Raw genomic sequence first — 9,972 nt, 5'->3', positions numbered from 1 at the left:
TTCTTTTGCCTGGAGTTCAAACCCCAGGTTAAGCGCCCCTGGGTTTGATTTAAAAAAAAGAAAAGAAAGGCCTGTGGGTGGAGAGGTAGCCAGCGCAGAGTGCTTGCCTAACTTGCTTAACCACTGAGCCACGTCCACAGCCCCTTTTTGTGTTTTATATAGAGACAGGTCTCACTGAGTTGCTTAGGGCCTTGCTACATTTCTGAGGCTGGCTTTGGACTCATGATCCTCCTGCCTCAGCCTCCAAGCTGCTGGGATCACAGGCGTGGCCCCCCTGCCCGGCTCCGCCTTCCTTATTTCCACAGGATTCTAAAGCTGTCTACATTTACATCCTCCCCATTTCTTGGACCTTTGCAGCTAATACTTTGTTATTGTAGTCACCTTGGTCAGTGGGATCTTCCCACCCTTTCTAAGTGAGGTCACATCCATGTGGCCAGGTCCAAGCAGGATCCGGAGGCTAGGGAGGCCTGAGGAATGTGCCTGGCGGGTCTGCTCCTGTGGATCCTCAGGTGTCCCATGTCTGCCCTCCAGCGTTGCTATCCGGCTGGGCCCTGGCTGAACACCAAGTCGGCTGTGGTTCTCAGGGAGCGCCTCTGTCAGGAGAGCCAGGTTACAAAGGCAAGAGTTAAAGTTGCGTGGACGGGGAGGCTGCCCGCCAGGTGCAGGGTGGTGGCTAGCCCGCCAGGGTTTGCCCTGGAGGCTCAGGTGGTGGAGAATGGCGGAGGGCCTTTAAGAGGCAGGGCCTAGTGAGGGGTCCCTGGGACAGCCTGGGCATGCCCCAGGGACAGCAGCCATTCCTCTTGGGCCTCTGTTGAACAATGCCATCTCTTCCTCCCACAGTGGCTCCTACTATCGCCATCCGCAATGGGACGCAGACTAGGAGAGCAGGTGGCCCTCACACTCCTTGGACTTCAGCCTCCAAAATCGTGAGCTACATAGGCCTCTTTTTCTTAGAAACTTCGCATGCCTTTGGTGTTTTGTTATAGCAATGAAAGCACAATCACAAGACCCAAAATACAGCGTCTGGGGTGAATTAGAAATAACCATGTAGGGATGGCTGGTAGTCCAGGAAGGAAGGAGACCCTACTCCATATGGTGGCCCCGAAACCAGCCCCCGGCCATCTCATCTCACTACTCCACCCTGCCCAGGGTCAGAGCAGTTCCACCTCCACTCTCAGTTCCCCATCCACTCTCCTGCTGAAAGCAGACAGGAAAGAGAAGAGGACACAGCAAGGTCCCCATCACTCAACCCTGAGGCTGCACCTGGGTTAGGGTTGGGGTTAGGAAGATGGGGACCACCCCTCCAGTGGTGGCCACACGCCCCTCTGACACTCCAGCTCTGGAACTGAAGGGAGGGGGCCTCTGGCCGTTAGAGATGGTCCCAGTTCTCCCAGCCTCCCTCTCAGGCTCCCCTCCAGGCTTATGCTGTGGATGCGAATTTCAGATTGGAGAATCAGGCCCCACAGCAGTTCCAGCTCTGTTCTGGGTAATTCCTGAGAAATCAAGAACTGAAATCACCGTTTACCAGCGTGGAGCTGACGAGAGGAACCGAGTTCTCACTGAAGCAGCCCAAACAAGAACAGAGCTCAGACCCTCCCCGTGGGGACGCTATCCGCTGGGCTGGCAAGGCCCTGGGTTCAGCCCCAGCCCTGAGGGAAAGCAAATTTAAAACAAAGGCCTTGGGGCTGGGGATGTGGCTCAAGGTAGCGCGCTCGCCTGTCCTGTGTGCGGCCTGGGTTCGATCCTCAGCACCACATACCAACAAAGATGTCGTGTCCGCCGAGAACTTAAAAATAAATATTAAAATTCTCTCTCTCTCCCCCCGCCCTCTCTCTCTCTTAAAAAAAATAAAAATAAAAATAAAACAAAGGCCTTTCCAATCTGGACAGAGAGTGAGGCCCGTGTCAGAGGAGGCCTGGCCTGGTAGTCGGGCAGACTTCTTAACAAAATCCCTTCTGTGGGGCTGGGGCTGGGGCTGGGTGGTGGAGGCGAGACGCTGGGTCCTCAGCACCACATAAAAATGAATAAACTAAAGGTACCGCGTCCATCTACAACTAAAAAAACCTTCCTTCAGCGATGGCTTTCAGTATCTGTGAGTTCTTTGATGTTCTCCATACAAAGGAGGAGGCTCGGTGGAGCCAAGAGACCGCCTGCAGGCGGGTGGGAGGAAGACCCTGCGTCACCATCCCCGAGGGGCTGACATCCTGAGCATGTAAAGAGCCTGTGTGACCCAACAACACCAAGGCCTGGCCGAGCCGCAGAGGATCCGAGGAGACTTTTACCAAAATGATACGAAGAATGGCTGAGGAGCGAGCAAGGACTCGGAGCTCACCCCTGACCACCAGGCAAGTCCAACAGAGACCCTGGCTGCGTCCCCTCCACCCTCTGGAAGGGCTGCTGTCAAAGCCACAGAGAACAGCCGGTGCCCCCACCCCTCCCCCGAAGGCGTGGAGACCTGGGATCCTGTGCCCCAAAGTGGTGCTACCACGTGGAGTCGACAAGAATGATGTTCCAGCTGGTGCAGTGGTCATGCCTGTAATCCCAGCGGCTCGGGAGGCTGAGTCAGGAGGATGGCCAGTCCAAAGCCAGCCTCTGCAACTTAGCAAGGCCTTAAGCAACTCAGTGAGACCCTGTCTCTAAATAAAGTACAAAGTAGGGCTGGGGATGGGGCTTGGTGGTGAGTGCCCCTGAGTTCAATCCCCAGGACTGAAAGGGAGGGAAGGAGGGAAGGAGGAGGGAGGAGGGAGGGAGTGAAGGAGGAGGGAGGGAGGGAAGGAGGGATAGAGGAGAAAGGAGGGAGGGAGGGAAGGAGGGAGGAGAAAGTGAGGGAATTATGTGCTGAGCCAGCAATTTCACTTCCGAGTACCTGGTCTTCCCTCAGTAACAGCAGGGACTTGGTTCCATTCCAGCCCCCAACAAGTCCTTTGATGGAATGGTGACACTCACACAGACTCTCTTGCAACCTCCGTCAACTTCACCCGCGCCTGGTCATTGTCCAGGATCCCCACACAGCGCGACCACCACAGGCGCAGTCCCGCGCTGAGCTGCTTGGGGAGCAGGCGGGGAGCAGGCCGGCCATGCGCAACACAGACGCCATGTTTTTCAAGCACCTTTCAATCTGAGATCAGCAGTACCCCAGGACCGCGGCTCTGAGGGTGACTCTACATCCAAAGGAACTGAAGGCAAGATCTCAAGACACAGTGTCCATGTGCGCTCACACAAGCCAAGACATGGAGCCAGCCCGTGTCCCCAGCCAGTGAGGCCAACCAACTCTGCCGCAGTCTGGCTGGGCACAAAACGCCAAGGTCACAGGTTCGTTCCCCATACGGGCCACCAAATGCCACAGTCTGGCTGGGCACAAAATCACGAGCCACTCACAGCCTTGTAGATTCAAACAGCAATTCTTTATTCCCAAACTCACACCCGCTCTCTACAAACAGGTTCTGGGGAAATCACGTTCTGGGCCAAATCCACCAGGCTCTAATCAGCAGGATACGCCCTATTCCCAGCAGGGTACACCTTAAACCTGGAACCACCCTAAACCCAAGGAGCAGGATACTCCCTAAAACCTGATCCGCCCTAAACCCGGATCCTCCCTGGTCCTTGAGCAAGGTCACCTTACTCAAGCATATATGCAATGTCACTGCAAATGACCTGAGTCTAAGACAAGCCCATTTCCACAATGGAGAGTCCTTACTCTAAGCAACATGGGGTAGGCTGACAAGAAAATTTCGATGCGTCATTCCTACTTGGCAATGGCTCTCAGCACAACTCCAGCTCCCCACACAGCGGAACATGGAACCTGAAGAGGGAAGGACACCTCGCCCGGCTGCAACACGGATGATCCCTACTTTGAGAAGATCGTGAAGCCAAATGGGCCAATCATATCACAGTACAGCGTGAGAGGTGCTCCATCCCCCAGAAACAGCCCGTGGCTGCCTGGAGGAACCCATTCCAGGAAGTTAGGACACAGGTGTCTCTGGGGGGCAGGACCCAGCCTACCACAGAGACCCCTTTGATGGAGTGATATCTGAGCCAAAATGCAATGATGGAGAAGTTACCCTTGAAAGCAGAGCATTCTGGGTAGTGGCACAGCAGGTGCAAAGGGCCAGAGGCAGGAGCTGGCTGGGCAGGGTGGAGGAGACTGTGCCACGGAGCGGACAGGCAGGCAGGCAGAGGTGGGCAGGTGCCGGGCATCAAGGTTTCATTCTTGGTTCTGCTTAGGCACAATAATGCACTGAACAAACAGAATGACAGACACCACCATCTTGGCCACTTCAGAGGTGGCTTTGACACAGGCCGGGGGCAGGGGGAGGGGTCTAGAGGGCCTGATCCCACTGGGCAAGGAAGCCAGTTTCACTTGTGTGCATGCAGGGCTTCAAGCAGGCGGGGCAGGAGTCGGGTGGCCAGGGCTGGGGGTGCGGCTCAGCGACAGAGCTCGCCTAGCACCCTGCGGCCTGGGGGTCCAGCCCAGCCAAAAGAAAAAAAAGGTCGTCATTTTAAAGGAGCCTCTGGCTGCTTTGTGAAGACTGCAGGTTTCACATATGAGTGGGAACCGTGTGAGCTGAGGTCTGCTCTCAAAACCAAAAAGGGCCCGGGCTGGCTCGGCCCTACACACCCATAGTGCCAGGTGCTCGCAGGCAGAGGCAGGAGGATCTCAACCTCAGAGGCCAGCCTCAGCAATTTGGCAAGATCCTATCTCAAAATAAAAATTAAAAAGGGAAGGGAAGACCACAGTTTGCAACCCTCAGTCAGTCAGTCCAACACGGCCACCATATGGTCAGGCAGTCTCACCCCAGGGATGCACCTGAGAGAGCGGAACCCTGCTCTCTGGTAAACCCTGCACTCTGGGCCTGAAGCACCGCTGTTCAGGAGCCAAAACAAAAATAGCCCATGCATTAAATGCATCACTTTAACCAGTAAATACGCATTTTGGAAATAGCTCAAATGTCAGTCAGAGCTGCGTGGACCAAGCACAGCCCATCTTTACAAAGGAATATGATTCAGCCATGAAAAAGGAGTGATGGTCACACAGACACAGGCTCCAGTACAGATGAACCCCCACATCGTGATTCCCAGACACCCTGAGTCCATGTCTGGGGTGAAATGTTCAGGACAGGCAAATCCACAGGGACATGGAGCAGCTGGTGGCCCACAGTGCTAGGGAGAGGGGAGAAGGGGTGTGGTGGGGTCCTGGGGCTAGGAGGAGGGTCTGCAGCTGGACCGCAGTGGAGCCCCACACCGTGAAAGCCACTGTGGGGGCTGGGGATGTGGCTCAAGTGGTAGCGCACTCGCCAGGCATGCGTGCGGCCCGGGTTTGATCCTCAGCACCACATACAAACGAAGATGTTGTGTCCGCCGAAAACTAAAAAATAAATATTAAAAAAAAAAAAAGAAAGCCACTGTGCTCACCAAGCATCATTAAGATGGTGGACCTCATGCTTGTGTATTTGACCTCAGTTGGAAAAAAAAAGAAAAAGATGGAGGAGGCGGCGGAGGGCGGCCAGGAGAGAGTGCCCAGCGCTGGTCCTTGCTGGCTCAGCTGAGCCGGCACATCGCTCCCCCTTGTGGCTGCTGAGATTTGGTGGCCTCTTGGAGAGGCCTCCGGTGATGAGACACTCGTGTGCACTACCAGAAAGCAGTCACCGCCTCTCAACTCTAGGTGTTGTAACTTTCCCAGGACCCTTCCCGACTGGGACACACCCCGGCAACCCGACTGCGTGCCCAGGAACGCTGGGTCCACTGGGACCCACGGCTCATCCTCCAGGCACCACTGAGCAATCTCCCCCATGGGAGACTGCGGAGGCTTCCTTCCCACCTGTTCTAAGGACACCTTTCCACGTCTCGCCTGCTCACTGATTCTCCCGTGTGACCCCCTCCCAAGGGGACGGTCAGCACCTACACACGGTTCTTCTCAAAGTCAAACTCTGCCCACCCAACACTAGCTTCCATCCCTCTCCCAGCTGGCCACCACCCTGCGCTGCTCCTGGGACCCTCTGTGACTCCTGTGGCACCCCCTACCCCCCATGATGACGCCGCGTTCTGCCTGGCTTGCTGTCCCCGAGGTCTGTCCCTGCTGGGGCCGGTGGCAGCCCCTTCCAAGGTCAAGTGAGATTCCCTGAATGACAGGCCAAGGAGGGACAGCGTGTCATGTGCGCCCTTGGCTCAGGGACCAGTGCAGATGTGATGTGGTGATGGCACCTGTGAGGAGCTGTCCCTGCAGCATGAACCTGGACACCTCAGATCACCGCCACACAAATAAGGGCAAGAAAAGAGCCTCTTCCTGTTCCCTTGAGGGGACGAGCTGGACGCCCACTGTGTAACCGAGTCACCTGGAGAAATGTCCTGACGTTTTTGAAAGTGGGAGCCAGTTTGGGGGGCTCCAGGTCCAGTCCTCCTGTCGTCTGTCTGTCTGCATCCAGCATAGCTAATAATTAGTGAGACGCAGTCCCGCCCAGTGGCCCATGAGGCAATCGCTGTCAACACCAGACGCCCTTCTGCAGGGCAAAGTCCCTGCTTCTCAGGTGGAGGTGACTTTGCCAAGTGGCATAATTAGAGTGTTTCTGGTAGCCGTGTGCATCAGAGGCCACTTAAGATAACTTCCAGTGTCCACCATCATGAGATCCCATTATCCGGCTTGGAGATAAGGAAGGCCGAAGTCTGAGGCGCTCCCGTGTGGGCCAGGGTGTGGGGACACGGGCATCGGCCACGACTGCTGGTAGAGGGGGACGCTCCGGCCTCTTGTGGAGAGAATTTGGCAAAGGCTGACTGAATTTAAATGCCTCTGGCCTTTGACCCCTGCTGCGGGTTCACTTCAAGAAGTTTATCTTGAAGGCCAGGCGCGTACCTGTCCCAACTGCATTTGCAGAGAATCACTGGAGCCCAGGGTTCAAGGTCACCTGGGCAAGAGAGAGACAAAAAACTACAACAACAAAAAGATCCACCTGGAGAGGAGTCCACAGGGCTGTGGTGGGGATCAGGCGAGGAGGCCTGCCCAGGAGGCCCGGGCTCAGTCCCCAGCACCAAGAAAAAAAAAGCATCTTGCACTGATTTGAGCAGCAAAATATCAGAAGTGGCCTGAATATCCAGCTGTGAGGGTCACTTGACTAAGGTGCGTCTGTCTACCAACGCTGTCCACAGAACCTCCCACCACCATGGAAATGGCCGGTGCCTGCACAGACCAGAGAGGAGCCCCCGCCACCAGCTCTATCTAGCACTTACCATGTGGCCAGCAAACCGCAGGAGCTATCGTGACTTTTGTTTTTTAAATATTTATTTTTTAGTTGTAGTGGACACAACACCTTTATTTTGTTTATGTATTTTTATGTGGTGCTGAGGATCCAACCCGGGATCTTGTACGGGAGAGGCGAGCGCTCTGCTGCTGAGCCCCAGCCCGGACCTTGACTTTGGTTTGAGAGGGGCCTTTGCTGTGTTGCCCAGGCCAGTCTCCAACTCCGAGGCTCAACATCCTCCCCGCTCAGCCTCCCCAGTAGCTGGGACAATGGGCACGTGCGGCCACACCTGGCTTTGGTCTGATTTTAGTAGACGTGTGTGATGAGGTCGTCTGCAGTGCCATCCACACAACAGGCACATCACAGGTGGAAACAAAGATGACACCGATCTGTAAGGAGCCATAACAATTAGTCTCCAACTAGGTTTTTTTCAAACTATATTCCTTTCTTTCTTCCTCCTCCTCCTTCTCCTCCTCTTCATCCTCCTCCTCTTCATCCTCCTACTCCTCCTCTTCCTCTTCCTCCTCCTCCTCCTCCTCCTCTTGTGCTGGGGGTCAAGCCATATAGGTGCTCATTGAACAGTGTTTGCCACTGAGCTACGTTCACAGCCCCCAAACCACATCCTGATGCAGGACAGTGAAGTCGGACGCGTTGCCTCTGTCCAGAAGGAAGGTGGGACACCACGGAGGCCTCCCAGGCGCCTAGAGAATCCATAGGGATGCGGGAGCCCGGCAGCGGTGGAGAAGGGCCTCCTGGTTCTCTGTTGTAATTGATACGCAAACGTACGTGTCTCTGAGCCACTCCCCATCTTCCTGTATTTTATTTTGAGCCAGGGTCTGGCTGAGTAGCCCAGGCTGGCCTCTAACCTGTGAGCCTCCTGTCTCCGTGGTTATGGGCTTGAATCACTATCTCCAGCAAAATGTCAGGGTTTATGAATAAAGGCCTCCAAGGAGTGATGTGTGATGTTTTCGAATGAATTATAAATAAGTGATTTGTGCCAAGCCCCATTCACACCACAAAGTTGTTTCTGTCTTGCGTAATTGGGCAGTGACGCAGATTAACTTATTTCCTGGTTTAAGCCATTTGTCTCTTTGGGTGGCTTCTGGGAAAACACCTAACTTTTGCTCTGCAAAGAGAAGCATCTGACGGGCAGCCAGATTTGAGAGAACCGAAATCTCCCCACTGGCCCACAGACTAGAATCAGACTAAGCAGTAGCATGTGGCTTAGGAGTGCTTTGGGCTACAGGAAACAGAAAAATCAAATCATAGATGTCTGAAACAAAAAGGTGGTGGTTTTCTCACAGCAATTCTAGAAGAAAGCCACTAAAGACACTGATGTCTGGGCCTACTTTGTTGTGATTCTCTTTTTCTTCCCCTCATGGTTGCAAGATAGTTGCCACAACTCAAGAAATCACATCGGTATTCAAAGCAGGAAGAAGTGGGATTGACCTCATCCGTTTCTTTTATGGAGAAAATAAATGCTTTCACCGACTTGCTCTCAAGTTGCATGGGTCCCTGGGTCTCATTGGTCAGAACGGGGTCAAGCAGCTTCCCAGAGCTGCAGATTAGACTGCAAAGCAGGTACGGGGGTTTCAAGGATTGGCTTAGATTAAGGTTGCTCGTACTCTGCCCATAGCATGTGGCTGGTGCCCCGGGCACTGCTGTCAGAGGTCAACAGCATCTCCTGCCCCTACCCTTTGTGTGCCAGTAGCCCTTATTTGTGACAATGGAAATATGTCTAGGCAGTTTGAAAGTCCCTTGGAAGGCATGATCTTCCCTGCCTGAGAACCACGGAGGCCAGCTAGACCAGTGGCGCTCCCTTACGAAGCTGGGGCTATAACACCCTGAACCCACCTTTGGCTTCTAGTAGCAAAGGAGGAAGAAAGCAGATCCTGGGCACAAGGGCAGACGCCTGTGGATTGTGGGGGCTAAGGACACCCTCACTGCACTGTCATATTGAAAGCTCAACACATCTTTATTTTTTTGATATTGGGGATTGAACCCTGGGATGCTGCACCACTGAGCCACATCCCCAGCCCTAATTGTTTATTATTTTGGGACAGGGCCTCACTAAGTTGCTGAGGCTGTCCTTCCACTTGTGATCCTCCTGTTTCAGCCTCCAAAACTGCTGGGATTTCAGGTCTGCACCATGTGCCCGGCAAAGCTCAACATGTCCCTAGGTCTGTGATTCTCCAGTGACGTGCAGGAGAACACACGGGGTTGGGGGAAAAGCAAATGCCCAGCCCCAACCCAGAGACCCAATTCAGTAGCCAGGGAGAGCCAGGGTCTGCCTTCTGCACCATCCTCCAGGGACACAGGGAGCTGGGGAAGACGTGGCCTGCCCAGGGCCTGTGCGCTGGAGCCCAGCCCCGTGGCTCAGAGCTGACCCTCGCTGGGCGCGCTCATCCGTCCACTGCGTGGGATGACCAAGGCGTCTCCCCAGGCGCAGCAGATGATGTGCAGACCAAAAACCCAGGGGGAAAGCTGTAACACGTCACCCTGTCAGTCTCCCCTCGGACCCCTGTCTCAAGAGTGTTCAAGGCCCCAGGTGAAGTGACCCAGGGCAGCCATTGGCCTCCCCTGCATTTGTCCAGTCACCTGGTCACCTGCTCTGCTCCACCCATCTCCATCAGTGACCAGAGAGCAAGCCCACAGGCATGGAGAAGCACAGCCTATGGGACGAATTCCATCACGTTATCTGCTGTCCCCTCTGCACCCAGTCCACCCCAGAGTGGGCCCC

Source organism: Urocitellus parryii, chromosome 3 (genome assembly GCF_045843805.1).
Source record: "Urocitellus parryii isolate mUroPar1 chromosome 3, mUroPar1.hap1, whole genome shotgun sequence".
NCBI lineage: Eukaryota > Metazoa > Chordata > Mammalia > Rodentia > Sciuridae > Urocitellus > Urocitellus parryii.
The sequence above is the reverse complement of the archived record's forward strand: the minus strand, read 5'-3'. Positions refer to the sequence as shown.